Raw genomic sequence first — 17442 nt, forward strand, 5'->3', positions numbered from 1 at the left:
GGTTTGTCCTTCCAAAGTGCAATATCTCACACTTGTCTGCGTTAAATTCCATTTGCCATTTTTCAGCCCATTTTTCTAGTTGGTCCAAATCCCTCTGCAAGCTTTGAAAATCTTCCTCACTGTCCACTACACCTCCAATCTTTGTATCATCAGCAAACTTGCTGATCCAATTTACCACATTATCATCCAGATCATTGATATAGATGACAAACAACAATGGGCCCAACACCAATGTGTTAGTATTGGGCACATAACCCCACTAACAAGCAATTATGCCAAAACCACCAGTCAGCCTAAAATAACTCCTCAGAGGCCGGTGTCCCTTCACCAGATTCCCTTTATTTACAAACGTGTCTCCACTCCTAGGAGTGTTTCAGGTACAAAGTCAGAATCCAGAGTGCTGGTGGACCTGACACTCCTCATAATATACACAGGTGAAATTCCCTGATTGGGCAGGCAACCATTACCTCAATCAGGGAGCTCATACTCAAAGAGGCCAACCTCATGGGCCTCATTAAGGTCATTATACAGCCCGTATTTGCCGGCACATATTTCAGAGAAAGCTTTATAGTCATTTATTGTGAGCTTACTAAGTTATTATAAATGTTGATGATGGTGGAACGTTGATAAGTATAGAAAAAGACAGATTCTTGGTCGAAAATCAGGTAGTGAAATAAAATGAACAAGGTTATATACGGGTTGTTGATAGTGTTAGACAAGAAATGGTGGAAAGAGGCAGGAACCAATTACACCTGTTTCTGTGGTGTAGATTCTACGGCTCAATTATCTGGATTTCTGGATACAGGTTGCTGTGGCATAACGTGCATTACCGTTAAAGCAGTGTATCTTAAACTACTATCAATTATCACTCCCTTGAGACAGGATCTTGTGTGTTAGTCCCATGATTTGCAGACAATCTGCAAGTAGCAGTGATAGAAGTTAGATGTATAACATTCAGCTCCCAGTGAACATTATCTTTAGTCTTGCCTTCAAATAAGGAACCCGCATTGCTGTGTCACCAATCCTTGTGTATGATTGTATATTTATATCGAAAAGAAGTAAAATGTAACCTGGTGCGTTAGTATTGGGCCGGGTGGCATCCTGGTTCTGGAAGATTTGACTGAGTAGAATACCTCAACCTCTTCACGGCAAACAGAAAAAGTTTGGTATGAAAGTCAAACAACCAAGTGAAAAAAACACTTGTTCAAATCTGGGAAAGCTTAATTAGTCAAAGTCTAACTGCTACAAAGTTTAAGTGGGAACAGAAATTAAACAGCAGACTGCAGGTGGTCTAACTCTAAGTAGAACTCCACAGGCAGGAGAATTCATTGCCGCTGAGGCTAAGTATGGCAGGTTTGGCTGAAATGAAGAGATCCATCCACTAATAACTCATAACAGCTAAAAGGTTATTTTTCAGAAAGCTTTTTTCATTGTTTAATTTGCCCTTTGAAGCAAGCAGCTCCATTTTGTGCCAAAATTACTATTTTGTGAGTGGAGCTTAGAGTTAAATTGGGAAAGGTCAGAAAGATCTTAACTTCACCACCATTGCAACAAGCAGTAACCTGCTAAGGCAGTGGCTACCTGATAAAACAATTGCGACTTCATGACAGCTGAGCTAGTTGACTGAATAATCGAGCTTGTGGTAACATCTACCCCAATGGAAATGTTCCAAAACGACCTCTTGGACCAACACAAAGATTACATCTTGGAAGCACTATGCAAGATGGCGAGAAGTATGAAGCCATACTAATGGGTAGACAGGATCGACAGGCTATACATAATTCATCCACTATTGGCATGATGGCCAATATGGACAAGCCTAGTAAGCAATGCGGGCAGCATGGTGCCACACACGCACCCAGTAAATGCCCAGCTTTTAATGTTGTATGTAAGGAATGAAGCAACAGAGGACATTGGAAGCAGCAGTGTGGAAAGAAAAGACCAAAACAAATGGCTCAACATGATGAGGTCAGTCAGGTTCAGCTTTCCAACCAACTAAGAGCATGTACCAAACAATGTCAAGAGAAGATCCATGAAACGTCTGGCCAAGATATATGGTCAGGTGATGAGGCGACCAGAACACCAATACACGCAGTGAGTGACATTCAGCACAGTGAGCACCAAAGAATATATTGGCAGAGTGGTGCTGAGCCATGGCAGAATGCCACTGTCTAGGTTATGTATCCACAGCTGCTGAGTCAGCATAACCTAAATGCAAAACTGGACATCGGTCCAGGTGCAAACATTCCTCCGCTTAGCATACTGTAATGTATGCGCTCTCAGGAATGGGCAAGTGATGATTCAACCAACCAACACCAAACTCACCACATACAATATTCAGACATTCTAGACCCGAGATCCATTACACTCAATGTTGCTACAAAAACTCAACCTGGTTACTCTCCAATTTTTATATTGTGGGCACCACAAGGCCAGTGTTCTTTGGGGCTTACTGACATGCAAGAACATGTCCTGATCACCATCCATGGTATTGTCAGGACAATGATAAAGACCAGAGCCCACGTGGAGCACTATTGGCAACCACTGTGACTGCACTGGCAGATGATCACCTAACACAGCAATGCAGGTCATCAGCCAACCAACCACATGAGACTGTGTGAGCCAAGTGGATTCCAAAAGTGTACACTTCATCGTCGAGTGAAATCCATTCAGAATTACTCTTTGGCAGACAAGTGCGGACAAACCTCCCCCATCATCACTCACCGATACTTCCAGGAGTACATGATGCTTTACTTATAAAACAGGGGAAGATGAAAGATGCCCATGACTGGCATGCGGGTAATGAATTATCCAACCTGAACATCGGACAGAGAGTTTGATTCCAATACCCAACTGAGTTCCAGCAGAAATCATCAGAATATGCCCAGAACCAAGATCATAGCGAGTTCAAAAAGCAAATGGCACAACAATGCAGTGAGACAGATGGCAAATCAGAATAAAACCAAAAATAGCAAGCAGTCCTATAGCAACTAGAACATATACAAGATAAACAAATCAGCCATAACCAGCACTCTGAAAACATATAGCAGCCTCCAGCAACCACCGCAACTAAAGCAGGATGAATAAGCAAACCTCTGGATTTGTTCAGGGGTCTGTATATGTATATCATTGTTAAAGTACATTCAGGCACACTGTCATTTTGCTTTGCTGTCATGCAGTCTGATTCTTTGAGGGTAAAGTTAGAGGTAGAAAAAAAGAGGATGTTGTAAACTGATGTGCATGTATCTTAGGGAGCATATCTTAACCTAAAACATAGAACATAGAACAGTACAGCACAGAACAGGCCCTTCGGCCCACGATGTTGTGCCGAGCTTTATCTGAAACCAAGATCAAGATATCCCACTCCCTATCATCCTGGTGTGCTCCATGTGCCTATCCAATAACCGCTTAAATGTTCCTAAAGTGTCTGACTCCACTATCACTGCAGGCAGTCCATTTCACACCCCAACCACTCTCTGCGTAAAGAACCTACCTCTGATATCCTTCCTATATCTCCCACCATGAACCCTATAGTTATGCCCCCTTGTAATAGCTCCATCCACCCGAGGAAATAGTCTTTGAACGTTCACTCTATCTATCCCCTTCATCATTTTATAAACCTCTATTAAGTCTCCCCTCAGCCTCCTCCGTTCCAGAGAGAACAACCCTAGCTCCCTCAACCTTTCCTCATAAGACCTACCCTCCAAACCAGGCAGCATCCTGGTAAATCTCCTCTGCACTCTTTCCAGCGCTTCCACATCCTTCTTATAGTGAGGTGACCAGAACTGCACACAATATTCCAAATGTGGTCTCACCAAGGTCCTGTACAGTTGCAGCATAACCCCACGGCTCTTAAACTCCAACCCCCTGTTAATAAAAGCTAACACACTATAGGCCTTCTTCACCGCTCTATCCACTTGAGTGGATATGGACCCCAAGATCTCTCTGTTCCTCCACAGTCTTCAGAACCCTACCTTTGACCCTGTAATCCACATTTAAATTAGTCCTACCAAAATGAATCACCTCACATTTATCAGGGTTAAACTCCATTTGCTATTTTTCAGCCCAGCTTTGCATCCTATCTATGTCTCTTTGCAGCCTACAACAGCCCTCCACCTCATCCACTACTCCACCAATCTTGGTGTCATCAGCAAATTTACTGATCCACCCTTCAGCCCCCTCCTCTAAGTCATTAATAAAAATCACAAAGAGCAGAGGACCAAGCACTGATCTGAAGTCATTGATCTACTTTCTTAAAATGAATTTTGAGGATGCTTGACCAACATTTATTGCCCATCTCCGGTTAACCTTGAGAAGGGGCTTGAGGGCAGCGAGGAAAGCATGGTTTGGAGGATTGAGGGGATGATTCCATGGGTGTAGCAGAGGGATTGGAACAAAAAATGGGATTGAGGAAACAGATGTTCAGATTGGGTCAGTAATCCTGAGGCGAGAGGTGCCAATTGTGGATAGGGAGGCTTGTTAATGTGAGGGCGAGGGGTGAATGGGATGGAGAAACATTCATGGTAATCCTGGGTCACAAGTAGTGCTGAGAAAGCACATGTTTCTTCCACGCAGCAATCCTCACCTCCATTTAGCTGCCTGGTTTCCCAAGGCCTGGCCTAACCAGCCAGAATTACAACTAGAAAAATGATCAAATCTGAGGCATGCAGCCTTCGTAAAATCTTGAAATGACCCAGGCTTCTTCTCCAAGGCTCAGGGCACCCTTTCCCTCCATCCCAGCTTGATTTAAATCTTGCATGAATTTTTTGCATGGAACTTTAAGGAATGTTGAAAATATATGGAATGATAAAGTATCATGTTAATTGATTGCATTGCTGTCTTGTGTAGAAGTTTGAGTTTAAAGTTTGTGGGCGGCATGGTGGCACAGTGGTGAGCACTGCTGGCTCACAGCACCAGGGACCCGGGTTCAATTCTGGCCTTGGGTCACTGTCTGTGTGAAGTTTGCACATTCTCCCCGTGTCTGCATGGATTTCTTCCGGGGGTTCTGGTTTCCTCCCACAGTCCAAAGATGTGTAGATTAGGTTGATTGGCCATGCTAAATTGCCCCTTAATGTCAGGGGGATTAGCTGGGTACACATGTGGGGTTACAGGGCCTGGGTAGGATTGTTGTTGGTACAGGCTCGATGGGCCGAATGGCCTCCTTCTGTACCGTAGGGATTGTATTCTATGTGACCTGCAGCTGAGATGAAGGGCAGAATCTCTGATAACGATATGGGAGCAGAGGTGGGCAGACACATAATTTTGTGCCATCAACTGATACGCTGGTTTGTCAACATCGTTGTCAGTGATTTCGCTTGGGAGAGAAGGTTGACAAGACCTGGCAATGCACCTGGTCCAATTCAATGGCCAATTAAGCTTAACAAGATTATCAGTTCATAAAGGGCCAGCGTAGAAGTGTTGGATTCCAATAGCTGGTGACCGAGGACAATACTTTGGTCCTTGGTCAACAGTTTATGAAGTACTCTGCGAGGCCCTTACCCGCTGTAAATCTGCCCGCATTCCGGGGAGACCTCACACATTTCCAACACATGACCTGTTAAGTAGCCACATCACCCCGATATCACGTGACCACTGGGCTATATCTTTCCTGTGTAGGTTGGAATCTCCACATCATAGGTTGGAACAACCAGTGTGTGTGAACAAGTTATAAAACAAGAGTCTAAAAAGATGATTAAACATAAAGTCGGAGGAAATCCATGGGTGGCACAGTGGTTAGCACTGCTGCCTCACAGCTCCAGAAACTCGGGTTCGATTCCCGGCTTGGGTCACTGTCTGTGCAGAGTCTGCACGTTCTCCCCATGTCTGCGTGGGTTTCCTCCATGTGCTCCGGTTTCCTCCCACAGTCTGAAAGACATGCTGGTTAAGTGCATTGGCCATGCTAAATTCTGCCTCAGTGTACCCAAACAGGCGCCGAAGTGTGGCAACACAGTAACTTCATTGCAGTGTTAATGCAAGCCTACTTGTGACACCAATAAATGAACTTTAAATTTTTTTTAAAAGAGTTAAATGACTGTACAGCAATGTATATGGTGTCCATAATAAAACAGGGAAGCTGCAGACTATCATGGGAGGGACCAGACATATTAGGGATTACTGAGACATGGCTACAGAAAAATCAGGTCTGGGAATTAATCATTGCAGAGTATAACATTTTGAAAAGATAGAGAGAGAAACAGGGAAGTGGAGTTACTGTACTTATTCACGATAATGTAAGGGCAGTAGAACAAAGGGACATAGCTATCAGTAAAACCAAACATAATCCATATAGATAGAGATTTTAAAAAAAGGATTGGGGTGTAAGTGTCGAATACAGATCCTATAATGGTGATCGGGAAGTGGAGGAAGAAATGTGCAAATTAGGGAATTAAATAAAAATTTCGAATAATAATCATGGGGGATTTTAACTATCCTGATATTAATTGGATGGAAGAGGTATGTAAGGGGGATGAGGGAATGGAATTCCTATAATGTGTACAAGATTCTTTTCTAACCCAATATGTAAAAAGCCCAACCTGGGAGAATTTGCTATTGGATCTAGTAACAGGGAATGAGCCAGATCAGATAAGAGAAGTAAAAGTAATGGAACATCTGGACAATAGTGACCATAATATAATACACTTTAAGATCATAATAGATAAGGACATGAAATCAGGTTTAATAAATTGGAGAAGAGCTGATTTTGAGGGATTGAGAATAGAACTTGGGAAAATAAATTAAGCAACAATATTAGCATGTAATGATGTAGAACAAAAATGGGTAATGTTTAAAATGGCATTCAACATATTGTAGAAAGCAAATAGCCCACTAAAACTAAATATCAATGAGACTCCATCGATACAAAAAGACCTGGAGAGCTATTGAGGGTTAGAAAAGAGGCATGCATAAAGTACATAGACAGCAGAGAGATGAATGACTGGAGAGGACATGAAGGGATTAGGAGAGAAATTTAAAAAATTAGGAAGCCAAATAAGAATTATGAAATTAAAACATCAAGGGATATTAAAAACGAAGCAAAATATTTTACAGGCACATCAACAAAAAGGAAGGCTGAAATTGGAATAGACCCATTAAGGGTTTGACAGGATATTATCACATGATGAGATGAGCAATGAGATAAACTGCATTCAAATTAAAAAGGACTTGTGTCAAATAAACTAAACTGGATCAAAGAAGATAAATCTCCTGACCCATATGGATTGCATCTACACATTTTAAAAGAGAGGAAACAGCAGATTTACTACACATATTTAATGATTCATCCAAAAAATCGCTGTGCCAGAGGCCTGGTGGTTAGTAGTTTAATTGCTATACATGAGCAAGAGGGCAGACTATGTTGAGGGACTTATCGAGCTGTCATATCGGTGGTTATAAAAATAATGGAATCCTCACTAAAGGGGAGAAAAGAAATATATCTAGAAATGAGAATCATAATAATGAATAGTCAGCATGGATTTCAAAAGGGAAAATTTTGCTTGATCAACCTTATTTAATTTTTGAGGAGTTAACAAGAGTGAGTAGACAATGGTAATGAAGTAGGCGTAACTTGTCTGGATTTTCAAAAGACCTTTGATGAGGTGCCCCTTAAGAGGCTAATGAATAAGATCAGAGAATGTAGAGTCAGGGCACAAGTGGCTGAATTGGTTACTAGTTGGTTTGCAGACAAAAGCAGAGTGTGACAGTAAAGGATATTCCATTCGAAGCAGAAGGTGTTGCACTTGGACCTGCCCTGGGAATACTGCTGTTCACAACTTCCATCAACAATTTGGATTTTGGAATCAAAAACATCATTTCTAAATTTGTGGATGACACCAAATTGGATAGTGATACTGAGGAGGATTACAACAAGTTACAGGAGGACATCAGTAAACTTGCAGAATGGACAAATAATTGACAAATGAAGTTCAGCACAGACAATTGCAAAATAGTACATTCTGGAAGGAAGAATACGGAGGTCATTTATTAGTTGGTAAGTTTTAGTCTGGGTGGGGTAGAGGAACAAGGAGATCTCAGATACAAAGTTGCAGACGGGAATGGAAAATCTGGTGGGCCAGCCAAAAGTCCAATGACTTTCAGTGACATCAGAAAATCCCAACATGGGTGAAGCCAGAAAATCCCACCCTAAATACAGAATCATAGAATTCTTACAGTGCAGAAGGGGGCCATTCGGCCCCTCGAGTCTGCACTGACTCTCCGACAGAGCATCTTACCCAGGCCCACCCACTGCCCTATCCCCATAACCCCGCACATTTACCCCACTAACCCCCTAACCTACACTTAGGGGCAATTTGGCATGGCCAATCCTCCTAACTTGCACATCTTTGTGGCGCCACGGGTTAGCAAGGCCATTAAAAAGAAAACCAATTAAGCACTAAGCTTTATTTCTAGAGGAGTTAGAATGGTAATGCAGTAATAGGAAATTTATGCTAAACCTATCTCTAAACTTCAGAGACGACACTTTGAGTACTGTGACAGTTCTGATTACTATATTATGAAAAGGATAGAGAGACACTAGAGTGGCTGTGGAGAAGATTTACTAGGGTGATGCTTGGGTATTCATATCAGGAAAGGATGGACAGACCTTTGCCGGAATTTTACCGGCACACCCACCCTGGAATCAGCGGGCGAGGCTCGCAGAACGGCATTCTCCGTTGGCCTTGGGCGGGATCTTACAAGTCTCGGGCGGGTGAGGCAGTAAAATTCCGGCGTTTGTCTCTTTTCTCTTGAAAAGAGCAGGCTGAGGGGTGACCTGATAGAGGTCTTTAAAGTTCTGAAAGGTTTTAATAGAACGGATAGAGAGAAAAAATCTCAATTTCTGGAATTGAGCATAACCAGAGGCCATCAACATAAAATAATCATCAAGGAATCCAATAGAAAATTCAGAATATTTTTTTTAAATCCCAGCAATGGTGAGAATATGGAACTCACTATCACAGGAAATGACTGAGATGAATAGTTATAGATACATTCAAGGAGAAGCTGGACGAGCATATCAGGGAGAGGAGAATCAAGTTTTATAATTGCAGGCTTAGATGAGAAAACATGCAAGAAGGCTCAGGTGGAGCATAAACACTGGCATGCACTGGTTGGACTGAATGGCCTGTTTCTGTGCCATGTATCTGATGTAATCCTATCTATCAGTTGACTCATTATTACTTGGCTTGCATACAGAAACACACCTCTCATTATTTGTCTGTGGCGCAGAGATAAGCTCAGAGAAAGATCATAGCACAGCGAGGATAGGTTTGGATTTGCATATTGTTGTCAACAGCACACACACCCCCTGACAATGTTCTGAAATATTTTATTTACACGAGAAGTAAAATTGTGACTTGTTAATCAGTTATGGCTTATCCATTTATGAATCTTATTATATGTCACATATGGCCCAAACCAAGTGGAATTCTAATGTTGTTGCTGCATCACCGACAATGACACAGTAAATCTCCCAGTTCACCAGCAGAGAGTGGTGTTTGCAAAGCCAAAGGCTGAAATCTATCCTGGGTTTGATGTGAAAGCCACATCATGGACTGTGCTAACCTCCTCTTGGGCATCTAAAGTGTACGGAAATCCCTGATGGATACAACAGTTCTGAACTTTCAAGCATTCTGCATTCTCTTACTGTGCCTCTGGCAGGATTGGAATTCAGCAGAGCTGTAGCAGAAGGTTATAAACCTCTGTGTAGGCCGTTTGAGTCAAACAGCCTGGTTTTGTGCCTTTGATGAGTAAATTATATTACAAGTCACTGTTACAAAGTAGGTGAACAGCCAGGCATTGAAAAGAACCGGAAATTGGATCAGGAATTGGCTAGCGGATAGGAAACAGAGGGTGGTGGTTGATAGTAAATATTCATCATGGAGTGCGGTTACAAGTGGTGTACCTCAGGGATCTGTTTTGGGGCCACTGCTGTTTGTAATATTTATTAATGATCTGGATGAGGGTATAGTTGGGTGGATTAGCAAATTTGCTGATGACACCAAAGTCGGTGGTGTGGTAGACAGTGAGGAAGGGTGTCGTAGTTTGCAGGAAGACTTAGACAGGTTGCAAAGTTGGGCCGAGAGGTGGCGGATGGAGTTTAATGCGGAGAAGTGTGAGGTAATTCACTTTGGTAGGAATAACAGATGTGTTGAGTATAGGGCTAACGGGAGGACTTTGAATAGTGTGGAGGAGCAGAGGGATCTAGGTGTATGTGTGCATAGATCCCTGAAAGTTGGGAATCAAGTAGATAAGGTTGTTAAGAAGGCATATGGTGTCTTGGCGTTTATTGGTAGGGGGATTGAATTTAGGAGTCGTAGCGTTATGTTGCAACTGTACACAACTCTGGTGCGGCCGCACTTGGAGTACTGTGTGCAGTTCTGGTCCCCACATTACAGGAAGGATGTGGAGGCTTTGGAGAGGGTGCAGAGGAGGTTTACCAGGATGTTGCCTGGTATGGAGGGGAGATCCTATGAGGAGAGGCTGAGGGATTTGGGATTGTTTTCGCTGGAAAGGCGGCGGCTAAGAGGGGATCTTATTGAAACATATAAGATGATTAGAGGTTTAGATAGGGTGGATAGTGATAGCCTTTTTCCTCTGATGGAGAAATCCAGCACGAGGGGGCATGGCTTTAAATTGAGGGGGGGTAGTTATAGAACCGATGTCAGGGGTAGGTTCTTTACCCAGAGGGTGGTGAGGGATTGGAATGCCCTGCCAGCATCAGTAGTAAATGCGCCTAGTTTGGGGGCGTTTAAGAGATCCGTAGATAGGTTCATGGACGAAAAGAAATTGGTTTAGGTTGGAGGGTCACAGTTTTTTTTTTTAACTGGTCGGTGCAACATCGTGGGCCGAAGGGCCTGTTCTGCGCTGTAATGTTCTATGTTCTATGTTCTAGAACGTAAATGGCACAATACACAGAAAATGCTGGAAATTCTTGGCGATCTTGCAGCATCACTGAATAGAGGAAAACACGATGACCATTTCAGGTCTGACGACTTTCCATCAAAACTGATGAAAGTCATCGGCCTCAAATTTTGAGCCACACTTTCAAAAGGCCAATGGCAGTGGGGTGGGGGGGAGACCAGAGGTGAATGCTGGATAAGGTCTGGCAGCATCTGTGGAGAGAGAAACAGACGTAATGTTTCAAGTCTATATAACCCTTCTACAGAACTGTAGAGGGGTAGAAATAGAGTCACAGAAATATACAGCACGGAAACAGGTCCTTCGGCCCAACTCGTCCATGTCAACCAGGTTTCCTAGACTGAACTAGTCCCATTTGTCTGTGTTTGGCCCATATCCCTGTAAACTGTTCCCCTCCATTAATTGTCCAAATGTTGTAAACGTTTAAACGTTGTAACCTGCCTCTACCACCTCCTCTGGCAGCTCATTCCATATATGCACCAGCCATTGTGTGAAAAAGTTGCCCCTCAGGTCCCTTTTAAATCTTTCCCCTCTCACCTTAAACCCATGTCCTCTAGTTTTGAACTCCCCTACTCTGGGGAAAATATTTTGGGTACTCATCTTATCTATGCCTCTTATGATTTTATAAATCTCTATAAGGTCACGCCTCAACTTCCTACGCCCCAGGGAAAAAAATCCCAGCGCATCCAGCCTCTCCTTTTAATTCAAACCTTCCAGTCCTGGTAACATTCTTGTAAATCTTTTTTGCACGCTTTCCAGTTTAATAACATCCTTCCTAAAGCAGGATGACCAGAATTGTATACAGTATTCCAAGTGTGGCCTTACCAATGTCTTGTACTGTTGTAACGTAGCGTCACAACTCCTGTACTCACCGCCCTGTCTACCTGCGATGCCATTTTCAAGGAACTATGTACCTGCACCCCTGGGTCTCCCTGTTCGACAACACTCCCCAGGACCCTGTGTAACTGTGTAAATCCTGCCCTGGTTTGCCTTACCAAAATACAACACCTCACATTTATCTGAATTAAATCCCATCTGCCATTCCTTGGCCCATCGTCCCAGTTGATCAAGATCCTGTTGTAGTCTTAGAATGTATGAATTATATAGTTGGAGAGTTGGGTGATAGAGATGGGACAGAATGTAAGGACAGGGGTAGCAAAGGAGAGATTGACAAAGGTGCCATGGACATAAGACAAACCACCTAACTTTGTGTCATCTGCAAATTTGGAAATATTTATTTTGGTCTCCAAGTCATTGATATACATTGTGAACAACTAGAGCCCGAGTACTGATAGTCCCCCAATTGTCACCATTGCGAATGGCCCGTTCATGCCTACATTCTGTTTTCTACATGTTAACCAATCTTTAATGCTTGCCAGTATCAGAGAAATCATAGAAACCCTACAGTACAGAAAGAGGCCATTCGGCCCATCAAGTCTGCACCGACCACAATCCCACCTAGGCCCTACCCCCATATCCCTACATATTTACCCACTAATCCCTCTAACCTACGCATCTCAGGACACTAAGGGCAATTTTTAGCATGGCCAATCAACCTAACCCGCACATCTTTGGACTGTGGGAGGAAACCGGAGCACCCGGAGGAAACCCACGCAGACACGAGGAGAATGTGCAAACTCCACACAGACAGTTACCCAAGCCGGGAATCGAACCCAGGTCCCTGGAGCTGTGAAGCAGCGGTGCTAACCACTGTGCTACCGTGCCGCCCAATAAAGTATATTACCTCCTAACCCATGTGCTTTAATTTTGCTGACCAACCTCCTGTGAGGGACAACATCTTCTGAAAATCCAAGTATATTACATCCACTGATGCCCCCTTATCAATTCTGTTAGACCACACCCGGAGTACTGTGCACAGCTCTGGACTTATTACCTAAGGAAGGACATACCTGTCCTGGAGGTGATGCTGCAACGTTTCACTGGATTAATTCCTGGAATTAGAGGGTTTTCTTGTGAGGAGTGGCTGAGCTGAATGGGCCAAACCTCTCAGCGGTTTAAAAGAATGAAATGTGATCTCATTGAAAAATATAAAATTCTGAGATAGTGGATGCTCTGTTTGTAATTTTCCAAAATTCCCTCGATTCTGGAACGATCCCATCAGATTGGAAAATAATGACTATAACTCCTCTATTCAAGAAAGGAGGGAGACAGCAAGCAAGCTAGTTACATTCTGTCACATGGCAAATAATAGAATGTATTATTAGGAGGCTATTACAGGGAGCAGGTGGGCACTTAGAAAATCTGAATACAATCAGACAGCGGCAACATGATTTTGTGAAAGGGGAATTCTGTTTGACTAATATATCAAAGTTCTTTGAGGAAATAATAAGCAAGATGCATAAAGGGGAACCTGTAGATGTGGTGTACTTGGATTTCCAAAAGGCATTTCGTAAGATGCCACACTGAAGGTTACTACTGAAAATCAGAGTATGTTGTTAATGGATAACTATTACGATCCTTGGCCAGACCACAGGACATTGGTAGAGATCCAGCAGGGGACCAATAACGTTTTGTTTAAAAATATACAAAGGTTGAGATTTAAGACACCTGCTTTTGAAATAAAGCCACAGGATTCCACATGTTTTGAATAAAAGCAAACTTTATGTCCAAGTTCAGAAAGATAAAACAATTTACAATATGTACCTTAGATACTCCAACATTCACAACTGCACATATCATATTATGAAGTTACTAAAGTTTAACCAAAACAAAAGTCAATACATGTATCAAGTAGGATTAGCAGGATTCAAACAGCACAGAATTATCAGAGGTAATTATGTATTTCGTCTTGGCAAAGAATGGTTCATTCAAGTCCACAGCCTAATTGTCGTCCTTTTCATTAGCTGTAGAGGGGGAGGCAGTAGCGTTGTGGTATTGTCACTGGACTAGTAATTCAGAAATAACCCAGGGTAATTAATGCTCTTGGGACCTAGGTTGGAATCCCACCACTGCAGATGGTGAAATTTGAATTCAGTAAAATCTGGAATTAAAAGTCTAATGATGACCATGAAACCATTGATGATTGTTGTACAAACCCATCTGGTTCACTACTGCTCTGGAGGGAAGAGAATCTGCCACCCTTACCTGGTCTGGCCTACATGTGACTCCAAATCCATAGTAATGTGGTTGACTTTTAAAGTGCCCTCTGAAGTGGCTGAGCAAGCCAATCAATTCAAGGGCAATTAGGGATGGGCAACAAATGCTGACTCAGCCAATGTGCTCATGACTCTTTTCATGACAAAGTTCTAACAGTTCATCAGTCTTGGTTTTTAGTTCCGCATTCAACCGACAGATTCTGATTCACCAGCAATTCGTTTTCCTGTTCAATACATCAGAGGCTTCTGATGCTTGAAGTTCATCAAGTTTCAACTGAAGATCTATCTTTGTCAAATTTGTTTCAATGAGTTTATCATTTAGACATTTCAAGTCCTCATTCTACATCCTGTGACCAACACTCCAGCATTCTCACCAGCTTTCATTTTTCACAAGCAAACTCGTTTCTCGCGTGTGAGAGTTGGTTCTCTAACACTGATCAGTCTTTCCTTCAACTGCTTATTATCGGCACCAAGTTACTCGTGGTTGGTCACAGTAATTTTTCGGAGTTTGGTAAGATCAGCATGATCAAGTATCTGCTACAATACAGTCATCACCAGGTTACTATCTCCACTAGCCAAATCATTACCAATAAAACATTTACCCCTTCCATAGGTCATCAAAGAACAATTCCCACTGTAGCAATTTCATTTACTAAGTCACTTCATAAATTTAATTTACACAAGGACATAGGTTCATAAGTTTCATAACTATCTCCTATTAATATCTTTTCCTTTATCAATCTATCCCATGCACTTTAATTTTACATGCTAATTTCTAATGTGGGACTTTGTTGAAAACCTTCTGAAAGTTCAAACAAACCACATCCACTGGCTCCCTCTCATGAACTCTACTAGTTACATCCTCAAAGAATAGTGGTATCATAGAATTCCTACAGTGCAGAAGGAGGCCATTCAGCCCATCGACTCTGCACCAACCACAATCCCACCCAGCCCCTACTCCCATAGCCCCACATATTTATCATGCTCTTCCCCTTGATGCTAAGGGGCAATTTAGCATGGCCAATCGACCTAACTCGCACATCTTTGGACTGTGGGAGGAAACCGGAGCACCCGGAGGAAACCCACGCAGACACGAGGAGAACGTCAGACTCTGCACAGACAGTGACCCAAGCCGGGAATCGAACCCAGGTCCCTGGAGCTGTGAAGCAGCAGTGCTAACCACTGTGCCACCATTTGTCAAGCATTATTTCCCTTTCGTAAATCTATGCTGACTCTATCCAATTCTACCCCTGTTTACCAACAGCTCTATTATAAAATCTTTCCTTCAGTTCCTCCCTCTCACTAAACCCTGTGTTCCCCAATATTTCTGATATGTTATTTGAGTTCTCCTTTGTGATTTGTTCTTGTTGGCCTGTGCAAACACGATGGGCCGAATGTCCTCTTTTTGCGCTGTAAAATTCTATGGCCGGAATTCTCCCGTTATGCACGCCCCATCGCTACTACCGGCAAGGATGGAGAATTTGGTGCTCAGCCAAATCTTCATTCACTGCAGTGGGACGGGAGAATCCCGGCTGGAAGCAAGGTCAGAGAATCCGTCCCTATGACTCTATATCTGAAGCGCTGTGTACATTTTGGGCTCCTTACTTAACAAGGATATAATTGCATTGGAAGCAGTTCAGAGAAGGTCACTCAACTGAAACCTGGGATGAAGGGGTTATCTGATGTGGACAGGTTGGGCCTGTATCCATTAGTGTTTAGAAAAATGAGAGATGACCTTATTGTAACATGTAAGATCCTGGGGGACTTGGCAGGGTAAATGTCAAGAGGATTGTGGTAAACCACCGTTAGCTTATTGCCTGTGTGTGTAACATGCCTGGACACATCCCTGCCGGCCCTGCCCGGGACTCCTCCCCCCCCTGGTCCAGGTATAAAGGCGACTGCTCCCCACCCCCCTGCCTCAGTCTGGACCAGTTCATCGGCATGGGTGTGCTCCAAGTCTTTTGCTAATAAAAGCCTATTTGTTCTTGCATACAAACTAGTCTTTGCTCGATTGATGGTGCATCAAGGATGTTTCCCCTTATAGGAGAGTCCAGAACTAGGGGGCACAGTTTAAAAAAAGGGGCCTGTGGAATTCTCTTCCGCTGAAAGCAGTGGAGATTGGGTTACTGAATATTTTTAAGGCAAAGTTGGATAGACTCTTAATTAACAAGGGAGTCAAAGATTAGAAGAGTAGACAGGAAGGTAGTGTTGATGCCACAATCAAATCAGCCATGATCTTATCAAATAACAGAGCAGGCTTGAGGGGCCCAATGGCCTACTCGTGCTCCTAATTGATATGTTGGTATGAGTGACTTTCTCCTTTTTCTAGGGAGTCTGGAACGAGAACCAGGATACAAAGTTTCAGGATGATGATTTCATACTGAAATCTCGAGCAACTTCTTCCCTCAAGACGATTGTGAATCTTTGGACTTCTCTTTCACAAAGAGCTGTGGATCTTTAAGTTGTTGAATGTATTCAAAGCAGATACCTATAGATTCTTGTTCTCTAATGGAATCAAAGGACATGGGAATTGGATGGGGAAGTGGGAATGAGGCCCAAGATCAAGGGGCGGTATGACCTACTCCAGCTCAGTTCATCTGAGCCTGCACATGGGGTCTCAGTGAAATACAAAATGACATCCCTGACAATGCAGCATTCCCTCGGTACTGCAGCAAAAGTCAACTAGGGTCAAAGTCTTGGGGAAACAACTGGATTCAACTCTATGCTGCAATGCAGCCTGTTATGGACAGCTTTAACACGCAATCAAAATTCAGAGTTGAGTGAATTTTAACAATTTGAACTGTGGTAAACATGAAAAATTAAGTTTGAGTTTTCCTTTTTGACAAGCAAATTCCTGGGAGGCAATTCTCCCAAAAAATTCAAAGTGCTGAATTTGCGTGAAAATTAGTAATACAATTGGCTCCCGCCAATTTTTTTAGCAGGATTTCCAGAATGAATCTCTGACCACTCTATGCACTGCAGAGTGCCCTAGCAGAATCCCCTCTGGAAATCATGGGATGGGGCCTATTCCCGCTGGAGAGGCCACTGCGCATTCGCTGATCTGTCAACGTGGAGATAGGCACATGAGCAGTGGCCCCGCACTGCCAGCCTCCCAACTGCTGGCCAGTCCTGCGACCCCCTCATCGCTGCCCCTCCAACCCCCACTACCCACCCACCCCCCCCCCCCCCCCCCCCCCCCCCCCACCCGCCGATCACTGGCCTCCCGGACCTCTCCGGGCAAGCCCCAATGTCCCCCACCCACCACCAGCCCTGATCTTCTCTCCCTAACCACACCCCCTCCACTGGAGGTCCCACCCTCCCACCCAGCAGTCCCCATCACCCCCTTCCCTCCCTCCCCCACCAATCCCTGCGCAGAGTGGCAGCTGGTTCCCTCCCCACCAATAGCCCCCCA

The sequence above is a fragment of the Mustelus asterias genome, chromosome 3 (assembly GCF_964213995.1).
Source record: "Mustelus asterias chromosome 3, sMusAst1.hap1.1, whole genome shotgun sequence".
In the NCBI taxonomy this organism is placed as follows: domain Eukaryota; kingdom Metazoa; phylum Chordata; class Chondrichthyes; order Carcharhiniformes; family Triakidae; genus Mustelus; species Mustelus asterias.